This window comes from Pteropus alecto, unplaced genomic scaffold (genome assembly GCF_000325575.1).
Source record: "Pteropus alecto unplaced genomic scaffold, ASM32557v1 scaffold155, whole genome shotgun sequence".
Lineage (NCBI taxonomy): Eukaryota > Metazoa > Chordata > Mammalia > Chiroptera > Pteropodidae > Pteropus > Pteropus alecto.
Genome location: NW_006438113.1, coordinates 11,343,091 through 11,364,163, shown reverse-complemented (window position 1 = coordinate 11,364,163; position 21,073 = coordinate 11,343,091). Strand labels below are relative to the sequence as shown.

General features: G+C 37.0%; 1 protein-coding gene across 2 annotated transcripts in view; it reads right to left on the bottom strand.

Annotated features, from left to right (window-relative positions):
• The window catches only part of P4HA1 (prolyl 4-hydroxylase subunit alpha 1), a 66,697-nt gene extending 62,629 nt beyond the window's left edge, over positions 1-4,068 (bottom strand). For both annotated transcript variants that reach the window (XM_006915526.3, XM_006915525.3), the window contains exon 1: positions 3,867-4,068. The gene's annotated coding sequence lies outside the window, so the exon portion shown is untranslated. The remainder of the gene's footprint in view (positions 1-3,866) is intronic.
• Between the last annotated feature and the right edge of the window lie 17,005 nt (positions 4,069-21,073).

Below are 21,073 nucleotides of genomic sequence, written 5' to 3'. Positions count from 1 at the left end.
TTAATTGAGTGGAATCAGTAAGTTAATTACTACTAATCAAGAATCCTATCTTGTTTCAACTATACATGATGAAAACATTTCTAATACATTGTTAATATGCTACTGATTTTTTTCCTTCCATTATCTCAGAGTCAGCCCGACCAATTATCAAAGATAAAGTGTGAAGTATGAATCTGAAAACAGACAACCTGGGTCCAAGTCCCAGTTCTGCCACTTACTGTATTCTTAGGCAAATTAATTACTTGACTTCTCTGAGCCCCAACCTATTAACTCTTCATTTGTAAAATGAGGATGATATAAAACTACCTCAGAAAATTATTTTAAGGGTCAATTTATACAATATAAAAAACACCACCTTATAAATTATAAAGCCCTTTAGTTGTGATCAAGTAATTTAAAACATCTTTTTAGAGCCCAGCTCAATTTCCCTAAAAAATTCTTATGGGGGAAGAAAAAATTACTGATATAAGATTTTATTGCCATGTGTTTATTTTCCTAAAAAAAAATTTCAGATAAAAAGAAAACTGGTTAAAGTTTACTATATTCTTTGTGAACAAAATAAACCACTAAACTACAGCCTTCTCTTTGCACTACTTATAATGGAGAAGCAGTTCAAATGCCCAACAAGAAAGGCTGGGCTTATTAATCTGATGTTATAATATTACTATTTTAATTAAAAATATGTAAAGGACCAAAACATGGACATATTTATATGAGACACTAAACAGGAAGAGAAAGAAGTCCAAGATAATATTCACTGATGACAATTATGTTAGAAGCATGAATCTTTATCTATACTATATTTTTGCCAATGTCAAACCAAATATAAAAATAGCCATACTGATCACCTAAAATATTCCCATCAGGAAAAGGAATATTTTTCATTATATCAAGTTCATTAAGGAGTAATCTTAATGAAGTCTTTTGAATTTCGTTAGTTTTTATTAAGGCACAATATTTGGCTAAAGGAAAACTAATGAGAGAATAGCTTCAAATTATACAAATAAATTTCACTGAATAGAAACACAAAGCTTTCACTAGTTTCACAAATACACATATATACTTCATTTGGCTTGTCTCATATATTTTTATATACACGCAGCCCATTATGATTTAATTATAAGATTCGAGATCTCACTATAAGAGCAATGGGGTCTGTGCAATTTATTTTTGTTTACCTTCAAGCATTTTCCACTTTTAGAGTAGAACCAAAGACATGTTATATGTAGGGGGTGACAGTGGGGAAGGGGCGATGGGGAGAAGGCCAATATGACATGATTGCCTAGACAATTTAGCAATTCAACAATTCTACTTCCAAACTATAAACTTTTGTTAAAACCCTTTCAACAAAAGTTTATTAGGGTCATCTATATACTCAAGTTCAATAAGACAAGCCCAGGCCAAATTTCAGAAATGTTCAAGAAATACTACATCAAGATACCTAGATATCCTTAAAGAATAACTTCGTATCTCTTTTATTTTTTAGTTCTTATAATAAAGTTTATAGATGTGCTTCGGGGAGAGAGGAGAGTATCTGTAAATGGTATATAAAATTCCATGTAGATGTGTGTAGGTATTTGCAGTTTCTGACTCAGAGTCCACACCTATCATATTCTCAGTGGATTTCATGACCTCAAAAGAGGCTGAGAATTGCTACAATGTATTTCACAGGGTCCACTTTCCAAATCTAAGAGCAGTAATTATATCTCAGTTGATTATTAATTGCTAAGTAAAATAAGGCTTTCCACAAAAAAATGAAGGCTCATAAGCTTTATGGCTGCATCCATAGAATAAAAGCAGAAGTCTGAACTTAATTACCCTAGGAAAGATACTGCTTGTCAGTATACAATCCACTCCATAGTATTAGAAAAAATTAACATCTCCTTACCAAAAAGCCAAGATTTGCCTCCAACAACCTAGACTACTTAGGTCATATAAACTATCTTTTTTCAATAATCCTTTGCACTGTCTATATTTTTCTGCAATAATTAAAAGGTGTATACAATTATTCACCTATTTTACTACCTTAGTTATCAAGACACAAAATAGCCTATTAACTATCTGCTTACGAAAGTCCTAGCTTTCAGTACTTCGAAATAAAAATCATTGTAAGATATCAAAGGAAACAGCATTATCTACCTAAAGAAAAATAAAGTCGTTCTTTTCCTAGTTAGTCTATGTTAACTCTATAAGAAGCATTTGCCATAAGCTATCTAAAATAAGCAGGGCTTAAGGAATGATGTTCCGAAACCAAAATTGACATAACTTTTAAATGCGAAACCTATGCTTCCCACAAAAAGAAAAAACTAAAATTTGATGTTCACATTTAAGATTCTGAAATTACACTTATGTTAAAAGCCAAAGTCAATGAAAAATCAAAGAAAGTCCAGTTAAGCGACGAATCGAGGCCAAACATATTCAAGGTTGTTCAGTTTCTGCTTCTTGAATATTTTCTGCTTAAGGTATCCATTTTCTCCATAGAAACTGACAGAAAAATCCCTTTGAAATGTTTTATAAATTAAATTCCAGTGTTCCTGCTATGCGGACTGAATATTTCATTTGATTATTTTAGGAAAAGACTAGCCTCATTCATAAGCTACGTCTAAACCTAAAAGGGGAAATGTTTCTTCTCAGAACCTTAAAAAAAAAAAGATGAGCAAAAAAGTTCATGAAAGAACACTGCTGCCACGTCTTTTCCCCTCCCCCACTCACGTAGTGGCTACTTCATCCCTTTAGAGTGCATTCCAAGGGAAAGTCCAAGAGCCACAGCTCTCGGAGAAACCAGAAACAGTTAAGTTGAAATTGGCAAGCCTCTTTGGCCTTTTAGATCAATTCCTAAAAGGAGATCTAGCTTCTTTTCCATCCCTTTCTTAAAGCAAACAGTGCAAAAATTCCAGAGTCTTCTCCACTCTATCCGGAACGTATGTTTAGTGTGTAAAAACTGAATTGTATTTAATACATTCAATTATTTAAGAAAACAGTCTCGTATTTATGGTACCATTCTCCCCCTTAAGACGTAGATAGATCTGAGGGCCATTCACGTACTCCAACTCAAAGTTCTCACACAACCACGAAATTCGTTTTACTGACGTGGGCTTTAAAAGCAGCAAACTGCTGAGAGAAAGTGGGGGGAGGGAGAGAAGCTCATGTGCCTTTAAAAAAATTTATGTGGAAGAGGGAAGGAAGAAGACTAGCTTGCCCAGTGACTGGGTGATCTGACAGCCGAGTTCCTCAACCAAACAGCCCAAAACTCGCCGCCCGAGGCTATATCTAGCAGCTCAAGCAGCACCGCTGCGCGCAACAGTTGAGTTAAGCCTGAACTTCTCTAGGTAGGTCCACTTCCCAGACCTGACGACTTTCGATAAGGTAAAACTGCCTAGAGAGCTTCAGCTGAGCTTTAAAATCCTCTCTCCATTGCCATATACTAACCATCTGCTCCGCGGAAGCCAAAAACCCACACCCCGCACTCGCGTTCCCGTCAGCTGTGCAGGTATTGCGTGAGAGGAGCTCGGAAAAATCAACAGGGTGATTCCTCCCCGAGAAGGAATATTCAAGAAAGTCCTAGTCCCTAGGGCGGGGACTAAGGCTGCCGCAGCCCCAACAGCTGGGGGCGCCCACCACGGAGGAGGTGAGAAGGGGAGCATGAAGAGGGGCAGAGGGGCCTGTGGAGCCTGGGGTCAGGCGGCGCAGGGCGAGGGGCCGAGAGTCTAAAGAAGACACCGAGGCTGCGGTGGTAAACTGGAGAACCCCCGCCCCCAAGCCATCCCACCACAGGGGGCAAGCACCGGACACCAGAGCCGTCCGAAAAGGACCATGGCTGCCCAAGGGCCTCAGCCTCAGTCCCCAAGATCGGGGAAGCGTCTCACCTGGGAACCGGGACGGGAGCGCGCGCTTCGGTCCTCCGTTGCCTGCACACGGGCAGGTTACCTACTCCCTTCCCTCAGCCCGCTGGCGGCGCAACTGGGCAGCAGAGGGAGCCAGTCAGCCCTTTTATAACCTCTAGGCCGCGACGGCAACGCCGGGTAGGAGGCGACTGCAGACCTCGCTACGTGAGCTCGATCACACCAGCGCCCGCCGACTGCGCAGGCGCAGGCTCGGGCCTCCCTCCTGTCCCACCCCCCGCCCACACCCGCGGCCCACACCCGTACGCCCCACGAGCTGGTGGAGTCCAAGGCGGGAGGAGGGGCTGGCAGGCGGGCCTGGGATGTGATGCGCCTGCGCCGTAGTTACCTCAGATTTGCCCAGCTCCTATTTATCTATCAGGTTTTTTAGCGCCTTAGTTTCAGGATCAGCCTCAGGCGTGAGCGGTGAAGCCACCAACAATGAAATATGTTAAATATGAGACGAGAAGTATGGTAGCGTAGAAAATAAAGCAGAAAAGAAGGCTCTGGTGAAAAATAAGTGCGTCCTGTCTTGGTATCTCAGCTGTCTTGACCCTGAGACTTGCGTTACTAACTTTTCCCGCTCTACTCGACTGTCGTGCTAATCTCGCTTTATCTCCTACCCTTTTACTTTATCAGTAGGTAATGGACTCTGTGCTCCAGAGACAGATTTTTCTGGGTTCAATTCCTGGCCCAGTCCCATATAACAGTTGGGCATTAACCTCTTTATATCGATTTCCTCATCTATAAAATGGTAATACCAGTATACACCTGGGGATTACTGTGAGAATTAAACGAGATAATGTATGTAAAGCAGTAGCACAAATCTAGCACATAGAAAGGACTTGGTAAATATTAGATTGTGCTGTTGTAGTAAGACACCCAGTTGTTTTTGGTCTTAGTCTAACATTTGCCTTAGTCATTATATTCCTAAAAGAAGAAAGCCTTACTATCAGGGAGCATACAATGAAGGAGATACTCTTCTCTTTTTCAGTGAAAGGGAAGAATGACTTTTCTAAGATTTGTTATTCATTGAAAATGTTTTCACAAGTTTTCCATGTATGCTAAAAAGCACAGTATTAACATTTGACTCTTACCTAGGAGATGGAGCTGATAGCACAGATATAGAAATAGAGGGTACTTTGGGAGCCCTAGGCAACCAGAAAGTAGATACAGTAGTCCCTCCTTAGCTAGGGTTTCGCTTTTCTGTGATTTCAGTGGTTTCAGTTACCTGTGGTCAACTGTAGTCTGAAAATATTAAATGGAAAATTTCAGAAATAAACAATAAACAGGTTATAAGTTTTAAATTGCATGCCTCTAGATGGTGTGATGAAATCTCATGCCATCCTGCCCAAGTCCAGGTCATGAAACATCCCTTTGTGTATATATCCATGCTGTATATGCTCCCTGCCTGTTAGTTACTCTGGGTTATCAGATCCACTGTCACAGTATCACAGTGCTTGTGTTTAAGTAAGCTTTTTTTTTACTTCATGACCCCAAAGTGCAAGAGTAGTGATGCTGGAAATCCAGATATGCCAAAAAGAAGCCATAAAGTGCTGCCTTTAAGTAAAAAGGTGAAAGTTCTTGACTTAATAAGAAAAGAAGAAAAATCACATTTTGAGGTTGCTAAGATCTGTGGTAAGAGTGAATCTTCTATCTATGAAATTATGAAAAATGAAAAACAAATTAATGCTAATTTTGCTGTTGCACCTTGAACTACAAAAGTTACGGCCATAGTGTGTGACAGGTGCTTAGTTAAAATGAAAAAGGCATTAAATTTGTGGATGGAAGACATGAGCAGAAAACATTGTTTCAATTAACAGCAACATAATGCAGCAGAAAGCATTGAGCTTATATGAAGTCTTCAGCAAGGGATCCCCTGAAATGAGTGACCATATTAATATAACTTTTATTACAGTATATTGTTATAATCATTCTATTTTATTAGTTATTATGTTAATATCTTACTGTACTTAATTGATAAATTGAACTTTATCATAGGTATGTATGTATTGGAAAAAACATAGACTACAGAGGGTATGGCACTATCCATGTTTTCAGGTATCCACTGAGGATCTTCTAACATATTCTTTGTTGATAAGTGGTGACTACTGTATAGTGATATCTAAATCAGCAATTCCCAAAGTGTGGTTGGGGGTCCACAGGATCAAAATTATTTTATACGAAGACTTTATTTGCCTTTTTCACTCTAATGAAAGTACAATGGGGTTTTCCAGAGTTTACATGTCCTGTGCAACAGATTGAATGAAGAAGCAGATATGAGAATCTTCTATTAGGCCAGACGTTAAAGAGATTTGCAGAAATGTAAAATAATGCCTCCCTTTTCACTAAATTCTTTTTGCTTTGGAAAACATTTTTCATTTAAAAATGTTATGTATGTTAACATGTAACATTTATTATTGTTTTTGAATGAAGTAATAAAAAATATTTTACATGTTTGATTTGTCTCCTGATACAGTAAATGTTGATAGATATGATCCATATAAAAGCCTTTTGGAATACTCAATACTTTTTAAGAGTGTGAAATGATCATGAGTCTAAACTTCGTGGTCCAAACAAATAGCAGGGAGCCAGCCTTTTGACACAAGAGGCAAAGATCTGCTAGAAAAACCTTTGCCGCAAATGGAGCTGTAATCAATTTATTCACTCACGCTATATAAGAGCTGACTGTGAAAACTGACAATTTACACTATAAATAAAATAGCTCCAAACCTTGAGGCAGGTTTACCATGAAGCTAAGAAAGCTTCAGCTTCAGAAGACTTCATCTGCACTAGCCCTTTCCAAGGCCCTGGAAGAGGCCCTGGCACTATGTTCACACAATCATATGCTTTTGTAAAATTTGTATAAGTAAAAATTTTAACTGCCATTTTTAGATTGCTAATTCTTTCCTCACTGATTTCCCCCTGTCACTCTTCCCCTTGTCTAGTGGTTTTGGAGTGACTAGCAGGCATTTAAAAATTTTAGCTGAAGGGAAGTTGAGTTAGAACACATTTGGTATGAGTTTAGTGGGATATATTATTTGTAATTCACAGGCACTTCCATGTAAAGTTAAGACATTGCCAGCTGTCCCAGTGTAGGAGTGGAATCCAAGAATATTCCTACCACTCATTGTGCCCACCCACCTAGCACTGTAAAACAAAGATGCAGGGCCAGACATTTTATAGATATTTAAATGTGTCCTATGTTCTAGCATCAAAAATACATGGATAGTGGAGGAGAAGCAAAGTTGAAATGGTAGGGAGCCTGAAGCTAATCTATAGGAAATTCTTCCAGTTATTGGTTGTGTAAAGTTTTAAAGATTTAGTTCTTATCAATGCTTAGCCAATAAAAGGAAGTATTTTTTGTCAGAATATAATGAAGATATACACAGTAAACTAGGATGTCATCAGTTCAAAGAAAACTAATGTGCCTTGAACCCTTTAAAGTCACATATTAAATAGCCTTATTTGAGATTTTCCAAAATATGACAACGATCTTAAAAATTTACACGTCATATCAATAATGAGTTGTGAAGCTGAGAGAAACTTCTAACCTATCCCTATTAATATCATTTGGTTGCCCAAAAAGGACACTTCATATCAAATCTACATATGACTTCTCAACCTGATAATCCCTGCTTGGTTATAGTGAAGATGAGAGATACCTTGGAGAATAGAAAATGATATGACTCTCCTTCTAAATGGTCAAACATTAGAGCAGAACTGCTCTAACTTTAATACCGCAAACCTCCAATAAATCTCTTCTTGTATCTGAAAAAGTTGAACGTGTTCATCAATTAGTGAATGTTTCTTTAAAAAAGTATTATAAGTCCTATATTCTTAAGGGAAAAAAAAACTATTAAGTAGCTATGGCAACAACTAATGAGCAAAAGTGATTTTAAACTCAATTAATAGATCAATGGCTACTAAACCTTGTGAACAATCCTCTGAAAAACCAACCAATTAGTGACAGCCTTCCACTTTTTAAAGTTACCCAAACAGCAAAAGCCTTGTTGGAATGAACACATCTCTGAAAATCAGCCAATTGTCAACAGTCTCTCCACCAAAGTAATCATGTTTCGACAGTTGATATCAACTCACTCCCATCTTTGAAAGTCAGCCAATCTCTGAACTCTACCTTTCATAAAATACTATATAAGATCAGCAAAGAGACTGTGTCAAATAAATAGTGCTTCTACATATAGAAAATAACATAACTAGCTTTTTATTTCACATTATGAATGATGGCTTCTTCCTTTGACATTGAGCACCTGCATGCTTAACAAAAAGAAAAGCCAAAATAGAAGACGTAGACTGTTATTGAAGGTGGTTTTAACCAAATTGCATTCAGACATATGAAACAATTAAAAATCATTTGAGAGAGTGGAGAAGTATTGAACCGTGAAGAGTATAAAATATTGCATACCTTTTCTTAAGAGGAGAATGAATAAAGTTGAATTTGGTAATAGTGGGTAGATTTTTTAGCTGGGAATTAAGATGATGGAAGCAATATTTTAGAAATTTTTGCTATGTGAATTAGAGGAGAAGGAAAGTGGAGCCTAAGCTGGTAATCCAAGATTCATTAAATATATATTTAATGGAACACCTACCTACTGTGTCCAAGACACTGCCTACAGGGCTGTGGAAGATCAAACTTTAATTAGTCTCTGCTCTGAAGGGGTTTATAATCTTGTTGGATAGAGTTAAAACCTGCACTGTGGCAATGGGAATTCATTCATCCAAGAAATATTTGCATACCTATATGAGCCAGACTATGCTAAGAGCTAGGTTTATGATTCTTTCTGTCATAGAATTTAAAGTCCTTTAAAGGAAACTAACAATACACTGAGTAAATAAATCAATAAATATTGATAACTGTAATAAAGGAAAATAACAAAATGCTATGGAAAAGAATAATAGAAAGAACATAATTTAGATTGATAATCTAGGGAAAGTGCCGCTGAAGAAGTGACATATAAACTGAAACCTGAGTTATCCGGGTGAAATGTGTGAATAAATTCTAAAGAAAGAAAATAACATGTGTGAGGACCATGTGGCAGGAAAAAGCTTGGTGCATTTGAGAAGCTAAAAAAAATTCAGTGTGATTGTAATGCTAAGTAAGCAAGGGAGCAACTGGTATGATAGGTATGCAAAGGCTAGATTGTGCAGGGGCTGGTTAGTGCTGTGACAAGTACATTGAGTAGGCATTGAAGTATTTTAAACAGTGGAGTAACAGTATGTAATTTAACTTTAACGAAGGAAAAGTGCAATATAAGAATATGAATTTTCTTACGAACGACATATCATTGGACATAGGACCATTCCTTGGCACTGAGGCTGATAGGGACTTCTCCTTAATCATGAGCAGGGACATGAAGGTCAAGAAATGAGGGATTCTAGAATGTAGCTGAAACTGAAAACCATTCCAGTCACTAACATCCTGTCACTGTGGCACTAAGGAAAGTGGCTGCAGTGGGGTAGCCAGACCACCTACATCATGTGGCCTCAGTAGGGATGCTCCCTGTGGCAGGCAGAATCATAGCCCCTGAAAGATAGCCACATCCTAATCCCTGAAACCTGTGAGTATATTACCTTACATAGTAAAACAACTTTGCGGATGTAATTAAATTAAGGACTGTTACATGGGGAGATTAGCCTGAATCCTCTAAATTGGGCCAGTCTGATTAAATGAGTACTTTCAAGCTGAGAACCTATCCTGGCTATGATCAGAGAAAGAGAACTAAGGATGAGGCAAAGTCAGATATTTGCTACATTGCTGATTTGAAGATGGAGATGGCATGAAGGAATATGGGAGGCCTCTAGAAACTGGAAAAGGCAAGGAAACAGATTTTCCCTTAGAGCTCCCAAAAAGGAAGGTACCCTTGCCAATACTTTTGATTTTCGCTCAGTGAGACCAATGTCAGAGTTCTGAGCTGTAAGATAATAAATTTGCATTGTTTAAGCCACCAAGTTTGCGGTAATTTGACATAGTAGCAGTAAAAAAATAATACTTGTGTGACCATGACTGAAACAATGGCAGAAAACAATGACATTTCTGAAGGGTCTGAGTAAATTTCCTAATGTTCTCTCCTAGAGGTGAATGTAGTAATTAGGACTGACCCCTTACAGCAGATAAGCATTCTTGATATCATGGGAATTATCTGAGGAAGAGGACTCCAGAGAGAAAGACCTCTCAATAAGCAGGACAGAAGTATTAAAACCTTTAATTTTAATATTAAAAGGTATATGACCTCATGTTGTATCCTCAGCTGGTAAATAAAAATTGCACCATGGTTTCTAGCTTGGAAAACTGGCAGAAGAGTAGTATCGACAACCAAATAAAGAAGTTGGGAAAATGAGTCAAATGTATAGAGAAGCTGAAGAATCTGAATCTTATTGGATGTGAAATGACAGGGGTTATCAAAGGCTTCAAATTTACTCTAACAACGAATAATCAGTTTGTCAATATTAAGTGGATTTCCATATCCCGACAAAACTTATATAAAAGCTAAAATTCTGACTTTATATTTACCTACAATTCTAATTTAAAATTAATCCATGATTTCTTTGGATTTAATTCTGCTCAACTTGAGTCAACTACAGTTAACTGGTTGATATATGTCCTTCTGTTGTTCGTTGGCAAGGCAAGGCAAGGCTACTTCCCTATTGCATTTGTGTTGTTCACCAAATATGTCTAGGGCTTTTCTCTTCCGAGACAGAAAAGCCTGCTCTTCTCCACCTTCTTTGAAATGACATATAGCCAACTAATTTGCTTTGGCCAATGAAGGTGACATGTTTGAAAATCAGAATGTTTCAGCATGTGTCCCTTCCCACTGTTGTTGTTACCATGGAAGACCCATATCAAGATAAAGCCTCTACGATTCTAGGTCTCTGGGTTTCTACAATGAACAGTACCTCAAACTCTCCACTGCCTTGACAATCTCCTCTGGATATGTAGCTTAAGTAAAAAAATAAACTTTTATTATGCCAACTTATAAAAACTTAGGTTTGTTTATAACTGCAGCATCGCTTAATCTATATATCAACTTATATACTACCTAAACAAAAAAGTCAAACTTTTCTTTTATGAAACCTATTACCAGAACTGTATTTGTTGGTTATATTTTGTACCTGGAATGGACACTGTGGATTGTCTACCTAGTATTCATTCTCCCGTTCTCCAACCTTAGTAAGACTTTCCAAATTGCCTCGCCTTTCAGTTTAGATATGACTTCTGCTTCTTTTTAGGATGTAGAAAATTACAAAGAATTTTGCTCCTAACTTACAATTAGAAAAAAAGCCAGATAATCTACAAAATCGTATGATTTCTTGAGCATATCAGATAGCTGCAGTTGAAAGACAAGTAATGCAAGTTCCAAGGAGATGTGGAACACACAGTTTAGATCATTAGCAGACTAAGAAGAAAACTCAGCAAAAAATTTAACAAAATGTTTAAGGCTAACTGTAGGTTGGGATGTCAGTTGGGAGCCTCATACACAAGGGGAGATTGCACTCTTAAATTCTTCCCATGAGTTTAGTGGTACTCAGAGGAAAGATTAGGGGCAGAGCAGAAGACCATAGAGAACTCCTGAATAGTGCAGGCATAAGGGAGAGAGTTGGAAGCTGCTAGGATTTGGACATAAAGCCTCACCCTACCCTTTTTCCTCCCGCTCTTTTAACCAATGAAGCAAAACCCCTAAGCCACTAGAGAAGGGAAAGCAAATCCTCTGGCTCCCAGGGCACAGGTAAGGATCTCTTGTAGATGAGGGAAATATAAAGGAAAAGGCTTCTATCCTTAGAGTCTCCCTAAGAAAACCCTTTTGGACCCTGGATCCTATGCTGAGGCAAGCTGAGATCCACTACTGCTAAGGGAGAAGCATTAAACTCTTGCCCAAGACAAACCGTAAATAAAAGCCTGAGATGGCTGCCACAACATGGAGAGACTGAAAAAGTCTCACTTCCCAAGGCCCAGGCACACAGGGCCTGCCTAAGATTGGACCAGGATAATAGAGAATCCCCATCACAAACCCAGTCTAATGCTGAGTGTGGAGAGAGAACTTCTCTGTGGCTTAAGAATGTAGGGACAATTGAAAGCCAAGGGGGAAGTAGGAACACTGAGCAAGATTCTCTCGAACCCCAACTTCCACACTAAGCACAAAGAAACAGTGCCTTCCTGCTAAAGAAATTTGAAGTATATGATATAATGAAGGTAACTATAGCAACAATAAAGCCCCAGCCCAACCCAACTTCTAATTAGATTGATCCACCCAACCCTACCCCCAACATAACAACCTGACCGAAGTGTGTTCATTGCCAGGTGTAGACGCTACTTACAGAAAATAGCACTGTTCTACACACAATGTTTAGCATTCATTAGAAAACCATGAGACATACAAAGCAAAACAAAAAATCCATCGTCAAGAGATAAAGTAGTCTCCAACCACTATGCTGTACACCCGAAACTGATATAAATATTAAATGCCAACTCTAATTGAAAAATAAAAATTGAAAAAAAAGAAAATTAAAAAAGAGAGAGATATAAAGTAGTCAACAGAATGGAGTCAGAGATGATCCAGATATTGGAATTATCAGATAAGGACTTCAAACTAACTAGTGGGAAAAAAGTGAACAACATGCATAAACAAATGAGAAATTTTGGTGGAGAGATGAAAATTTTAAGAGTCAAATTAAAACACTAGCGGGGGGGAAATTCCATGATATTCAGAGATGAATATTTCTTTTGATGGACTCATCAGTGTATTCAACACAGCTGAGAAAAGAAGATCAAATCATCCAAACCAATATACAAAGAGAAAAAGAAATGTAAAACAAATAGAACATCCAAAAGCTGTGGAATAATATCAAATAATCCTACATATGTGTAGTTGGAACCCCAGAAGGAGAGAGAGAAAATGGAGTTTTAGAAATATGTTCAGAGATAATGACAGAAAACATTCCAAAAATTAAAAATTCATCAAACTGCAGATCCAATAAATTTACCTTACTCCCAAATCAGGGGAGGCCCCTTGGCCCGATAAGCCTGATTCACAACATTTATGTGACACCCTATCTTGCCACAGTGCTTGGTTTAGGGATGGGCACTTAACCCAGGCCCTAAAAAATTCATGACATTTCTTTGACCTCAGGAATTATTTGGATAGAGGCTCAGAAAGTGGAAATTGTAGCCTAAATTGATCCATATAAAGTGAAGACCAATACTTTTATTCATGGCTAAAGGTAGACATACTCTGTGGATAGAAACAAGAAAGTAAATAACCCTAAGATCTTCTGGTAGCCATTTTCCTACCATAATAGAGGCCAACTTGAAAACAAAGCCAGCGCATGAAATAGAACAGAGCTAAGAGAAACTGAGTAATATCTTAATCCAATGGTATCGGAGGCCTGACCTACAGTTGAATGTTTTAGCTATGCGAGCTAATAAATTCCCTTATTATTTAAGCAAATTAGAGTTTTCTCAAATTTTAGTTGCAAGTAACTGAACACATCTGAACTGATATAGTACCTGAGCTCTAGTCATTTTAGAATGGGCTCCAACTCAGCTCTTAACTGTTCTCTTGTTTTAAAACAAATTTCTAATTCCCAAAGGAAATGTACTTGTTTTCCAAAAGGAAAACAATGGTGCCAGGAGAATACTACATTTACCAAGCAACTGTTGTAATAAGAAAGCCTATTTTAGTTATTCATTTATTCATTCATTCAAATATTTATTGAGCACCTATAATATGCCAAGCATTGTATCAGGCATTGGAAATATATTGGTAAATAAGACACAGTTACTTATTAATTTTGGTTGTAAACAATTCATAAATAGTATGACATTTATTTATGAATTGTTCAGCTCTTTCAGACTATTTAGTTCTCTATTTTCTGGTATCTTGCCTTAGCAATGTATCACTCTTTGAATGTAAATAGCTTGAGTCCTAAGTATCAAATATTTTCAAGTGCTATAGCTTGCAGGAAAATATCCAACAGCTCTTCTGTCAAGCATAGGAAATGTTTACAAATATAAAAAATATTTTTACTAAAAACAATGTTATATTTCAGAAGAATGTTTCTGTTTATAAACAAATAGCATTTGACTTGGCTGTCTGAAAGATTTGTAGAGCTTGGCCAGTCTGTGCATTCTTCCATCCAAATGAACTTGCCAAGAGCTCAAACAAACCAGGCGAGAATGCCAGAAATCTCAACTTTACTTAGTGAAGCAAGACTCAAGAGTTTAGGACCTGGAATTCATTCAGTCACAGAATTATAGTATTTGGTGGGAAGAAATATTTTGGTCAGGAAGAAGCATTGGTAGAATCAGTGAGCCCAGATTCTAGTCCACAATTAACAGTAAAGCAGAGTGTCCCTAAGTGAATTGCTTTAATTTTTATGACAAATTTTGTCATTCTCCAAATTTAAAAAAAAAAAAATCATATTGAGAATCAATTGAGATACTTGTTTTTAAAGTTCTTGGAAAAGTTTGAAGTACTTACTATGTTTATATGAGTAATCATCATTGGATACTGTATAGTATAGAATTGTGTGAGGTTTTCTTTTGTTGTTTTTTAATCATAGAGCCAGAGTTGATGAGTTTTAACATCTGTTTCAATAACTTCGGGAAAAACTATGAAATGAAATTATTAGTCTTAACCTTAATGAATACGGGTGTAAAGAGAAGGATGCTTACTTACAGCAGCCATAATTAATTAGTCTATGGTTAATGTTAATTTGTAAGTCAACCCTGAATTTAAAGAACACTGCTTCAAATTCTATATCAATTTAAGGAATATTTTTAATAGAACTACTGTGCTAGATTGGTTGCACTGATAGTCCCGATTTTTCTCTACTTCCTGTATCCACCCCAGTGTAGTAAAAAAAATTTACCTTGCCCAAAATGAAGTGTGGCTTTTGCCCTCAGTTTCTGGGAGGTAATCTCATGCCTGATAGATGTGATTTTATTTGCCGGGGAGCCATGAGTCACACTGGATAGTCTAATAATGTGATTTAGGGTGGGTATTGACCACACCCAATAGACTAAGAGCAGGGGTTGGTCACACCAGAAAGACTGTGTGATTTAGGGTAGGGGCTTTGGATGATGGATCCTCAGTAAAAACTCTGGACATCAGTACTCAGGTGAGTTTCTCTGGCTGGCAACATCCTATTTGTATTGTCATACATTGATACTGGGACAGTAATGCATCCTGGCTATGGGGAGAGAACAATAGAAGCTCCACATTTAGTATTTCCCTAGACTTCATCTATGTATTCCCCTTGGCTGATTTTAATCTGTACGCTTTCCCTGTAATAAGCCATAACTATGAGTATAATAGCTTTCAGTGAGTTCCATGAGTCCTTCTATTAAGAGTGGTTTGGGGAACCCCTTGAACTTGCAATTGGTATCAGAAATGAAGGTTATCTCTGGTGGAGACTGTTCCCTCTAACTTTGCAGTCAGCCTAAAACCCCTCACAACACCCTTTGCCATGTAACCTTGTAAAACCCTCCCATTTTAACTCTGGGCCTGATCATCTGCTATCTTTGACTGTGATGCAAGCAGAGACTTGCATATTTGCACTTGTGCTTTTTCCCTTTGTCATCATCATCAAAAGAATGTGCACATGCTAGCTTACTAGAAAATGAGAGACACGTGGCACAGAGCCTGCTCACCTCCATCATTCCAGCCAAGACCATTTTAGATAATCCAACAGTGTACTACTGAGATATATAAATGAGCCTGATCAAGAGCAGCAGAATCATCTAGCCAATCACTCCAGGTATGTGAGTAATAAACCCTGGTATGTCTCTGTGATTTTGTAGTTGTTTATGAAGCATTATTGTGACAATAGATAACAGCTACCACCTAAGCTTCCATTGTAATGGAATGTCTCTGTGATTTTGTGGTTGTTTATGAAGCATTATTGTGACAATAGATAACAGCTACCACCTAAGCTTCCATTGTAATGGAGGAATGAGGAGAGTATGGATAATGTAAATCAGGGGAAAATCTCCAGATTCTTTTCATCCAACATTGAAAACTTAATGATCATGTATTTTTATAATCCTTACATTATAAAATATTAGAAATTTGGGAATATCTCCAACTGAGGCCTTGAGCAGTAAAATAATCACCAGATTAGGTAACAGAAAAAAATTACATTTGCTCTGGGAATATAACTACACACAGTATATGCTTTCTTTAATACTCATAATCCCTCTGGATATCGGGGTATGGATGAAATTATACAAGACACTGAGAAGTGAAAGTTAGCTATCGTTATAACCCATTATTGAAAGCCTTTTGCCAAACTTTTTACTGATAATTAAACTGACAATTTTATATCTTTTTCTTTTTTATCTTCTGCCAAATTTCTGATGGAATTACTAGTGACTACAATGAAATGGCCCATGGGTAATCATTTTTTTAAAAAGTAGAGAAGAGGAAAAGCAAATAATTCAATTACTAGGACACAGAAATCATACTCATTCTAGTGACTGCAGTATACTAACAAAATCATGTATTAAAATTAATTTTGACCTTGGAATACCCTGATTGTTCTGTTTCATCTTGTCTTCCAGCTAAGTATGGCCTTTAGTCTTGGTTCTATTCACTGCTGTATGTTAGGTATTATTCCATGTTTGAGAAGATGGAGAAGGAACCCAGTTGTACTTGCTCTTAAAGAGAAGCATAAGGAACTCCCAGTGTTTATGGTACCACTGACTATGCATTCAGACAGGGCTCTTTGCCTGTGGCTTATTATTTAATGGGCCCTCATGTAAACCCCTCCCCAACTCTGTCTACTAAGATCTATTTCTTGTTCCACGTAAAGTGAGTCAATATCCAACAATAAGCCTGCTTTCAGAATAAACTTGTAATTTCTCTCCAAGTTTGCTCAGGTATGCCCTACATCCTAATGACCATTCCTGTAATTGGTCAAAGGCAGAGTAAATGGGCTGTTGTCTCACATGCGTGCATTCTCACGTACGCATACATATACACACACAACATACACACATGTGCTGCATTATTAATTTTTTATGGCAGAAACAATATGTTATTCACCATTGAATCCCCAATTCTAGCATGATGCATGCCACACGATTCGATAGGCTTGCAGTAAGTATCTGTTCAATAAATTAATAAACACATATCTTTAAATACATTATTACTTTCACCAACTAAAGCTAGGCTGGGATTCAGTGATTTGAGGGTCAATTTGTATCCTTAAAAGAGTATACAGTATTGATTTGTAACATGATTAGCACATGCCATTGCTTTGAACTTAAGCATGTCTGAGGAAAGACAATTTTTACCTGGACCTAAAAAATTATGAGGATTATAGTTATTTATATCATATTTGTTATATTTACTAACCATGCATTATAACTGTTTAACACAGTTCATGATTTGGTTAAATATTTTTAACAGCTTTACTCAGCTGTAATTCAAATAATATACCACTTACCCATTTGAAGTGTGCAATTCAATATTCTTTAGTAGGTTCACAGAATTATGCAATCATCACCACAACCAATTATACATTTTCATCACTTAAAAAAAACAAAATGAACATTTTATATAAATACAATATGTGATCTTTGCAAATTAATTCTTTCACTTAGCATAATGTTTTCATGCTTCATCTATGTTGTAGCACATATCAGTACTTCATTCTTTTATATTGCCAAATAAAATACTATTGTATGAATACACCATATTTTGTGTGTCCATTCATCAGTTGATGGACATTTGAATTGTTTCTACTTTTTGGCTATCTTGAATGATGCTGCTCTGAAAATTTGTGTACAAGTTTTTATGTGGACATGTTTTCATTTCTCTTGGAGATATATATATATATGTATATGTATATGTGTATATATATATACATATACATATATATATACACATATACATATATATGTGTGTGTATATTATTTCCTTTGTACACAAGTACATTTACAGGAGTAGAATTGCTGGGTCATTTGGTAAATCTATGTTTAACTTTTTGAGGAACTGCCAAACCGTTTTCCAAAGCAGCTACACCATTTACAATCCCACAGGCAGTATATGGGGATTCCATTTTCTCCACATCCTCACTACTCCTTGTCATTATCTGCCTTTCTGATGTGGCCGTCCTAGTGGGTATGAAGTGGTATCTCATTGTGGTTTTGATTCGCATTTCTTTGATGGCTAATAATAATGTTGAGCATCTTTTCATGTACTTATTGGTCATTTTTCTATCCTCTTTGGAAAAACGTCTATGCAGATCCTTTGCTCATTTTAAAATTATTTATCTTTTTATTACTGACTCATAAGTGTTCTTTCTATTTCTAAATACAAATCTCTTATCAAATACATGACTGGTAATAATTTTTCCCATTCTGTGGATTGTCTTTTCAAGTTCTTGATGCTATTGTTGGTAGCACAAAACTTTTTTAATTTTGCTAAAGTCCAATTTTTTCTTTTGTTACTTGTGCAAAAAAAGGTAACTGGGATTTTGACCAGGATGAACTAATTTGTAGATCAATTTAGGGAATATTGTCCTCTTTGTGATATTATTTTAATTTATAAACATGAGATTATTTCTATCATTCCAATATTTTCCAATATTTATGTTCAGTTCCCCTGCTCCACACACTCAGTCAGAGATAAAACCTAGGTTTATAGTACATTACGGTAGTCGAGGCTATAGGTTCTGTCTGGAGTCAGACAGGCTTGGGTTAAAATCCCAGTATGGACTAGCTGTGTAATATGGACAAATTATTTTACTTTTCTAAGCCTCTGTTTTCTCATCTGTAAATTGAAAATAATAATACATATCTTGTAGGATGTAAGGATTAATGATCAATATGTGGTACACTTTGCATAGTGCCTAGAACACAAATGCTCAGTTAATCTTAGTAAATGCTCAGTTAATCTTAGCTGTCTTAATCCGTTTGGGCTGCTATAACAATAACAGATTGAGTGGCTTATAAATAATAGAAATTCACAGTTCTGGAAGCTGGAAGTCCAAGATCATGGTGCCAGCATGGTTGGGTTTCAGTGAAGGCCCTCTCTCAGGTTGCGGACTATAGACTTCCCCCTGTATTCTCACTTGGAAAAGGGCCAAAGGAGCTGTCTCAGGCTTCTTTTATAAGGACATTAATCTCATTAACCAGGGCTCAGCCCACATGACCTAATCACCCTACCCCAAAGGCCTGACCTCCTTATAGTATTATACTGGGCATTAGGATATCAATATATGAATTTTGGGAGGATGCAAACATTCAGACTATACCACTATTTTTTTTATTATTATTATTATAGCACTTAACATTTAGTTGCTCAAAAATATAGTTATTTTGATTTAAAAAAATTATTAGAGCACAACTTTCTCTAAGCATGCTTCCCCATCTCTTTGGAATTCATTGACTTTATATCTTGTTTCCCTCAAACTTTTTCTGCCTTCCTTAAAGATTGTCAAAGCATGCTTCTGTCATACTTCCCAGAATCCTTCTAGAGACAGACTTTGATAAAAAGCTTAAGTGCTAATGGAGAGGTTCCCCCCTGCCACCAAAAAAAAATGACTGGTCAACTAATCAGAGCAATTATTACTCTTCCTTTCTGTATAACCTAGGTATATCTTAACAATGACATTCAGGTTTTAATAACTCTTTTCTCCTACAGTCTTATCTCCACATCCGGAGTGATTTTTTAAAAATGTAAGTCAAATCATCTCACTTTCCTGTTCGAACTCTTCTGTAACATCCTATCCCTCTCAGAGTAAAAACCAAAAGCATTACAATGGCTCTGTAAGAATTCTAAGACTTGTAAGGCTCTACATAATCTGGTGTTGGCTACTTTTTGAACTCCTCTTTAACAGTCATGCTTTGTCCCTAGCCTTTCCTCAAACCTGCCAGGCACATTTCTGCCCCAGGGCCTTTGCATTTGCTGATTTTTCTGCCTACAAATCTCTTTCCATAGATATCCACTCAGTTTCTTTCCTCAGTTCCTTCATGGTCTTCACTCAAATATCACCTTATTAATGATCTTGACTAGATACATAGCAAAATCCTCCCTGCTCTTATCTTGCTTAATTTTTCTCCATAACACGTATAACCACCTGACACATTGTACTTGTTTTCTTATTTGTTTCCTCTTCTAGAATGTTTATTACACAAGGACAGAAATTTTCATGTTTTGTTTTCTGCTATATCCTGTGCCTGTAACAATCCAGGCATGTTTGGTATTCATTAAATATATGTTGAGTGAATGGCCTTAAAACTGTCTTCTTGTATAAGCAAGTAACTTTAGTAGTAAAAAGAGAACAGCACCAAAGTAGTTTTACTGGGAAACTGCTTTCATTCAGATGGAATCCTCTTGCCCTGGTTGATCGAGGGATGTAATCTATCATAAATTCAAACACATCTAGACACAGTCTTGTCCGTTTTAATTGACCGAATTTCATGAAATGTTAGAACTAATTCTATAGTGGGCAGACAGAGAATTAGAGATACAGAAAGGCTGAAAGTTATCTGATTTTCTGCCCCAAACTCCTCCCCTTTCCCCACAAATACCTGTGTATGATAGACATTCTGTGTATGATAGGTTCTTGTTATTCAAAAATGAATCTAAAGCAAGTAATAACAAATGTTGGAGAGGATGTGGAGCAAAAGGAACCCTCATACACTGCTGGTGGGACTGCAAATTGGTACAGCCACTATAGAAACAGTATGGAGGTTCCTCAAAAAACTAAGAATTGATCTACCATATGATCCAACAATCCCTCTACTGGGTATTTACCCCAAAGACTTGAAAACTCATATCTGAAAAGATACTTGCACTCCAATGTTCATAGCAGCAGTACTCACGGAAGCCAGGACATGGAAGCAACCAATGTATCCTACGATAGATGATTGGCTAAAGAAGCTGTGGTCCATATATACAATGAAATATTACTCAGTCATAAGAAGAGATGAAATACTGCCATTTGCGACAACATGGATGGACCTCGAGATAATCATGCTAAGCAAAATAAGGGAGACAGAAAAAGTTGAAAATCACATGATATCACTCATATGTGGGATACAAACCTAAAAGCAACAAATGAACAGAAAACTCATGGACATGGACAATAGACTAGTGGTTACCAGAGGCGAGGGAAGGAGGGAGGAGGTAGATACAGTAAAGGGGGTCACAGAAAGAAATCTAAAT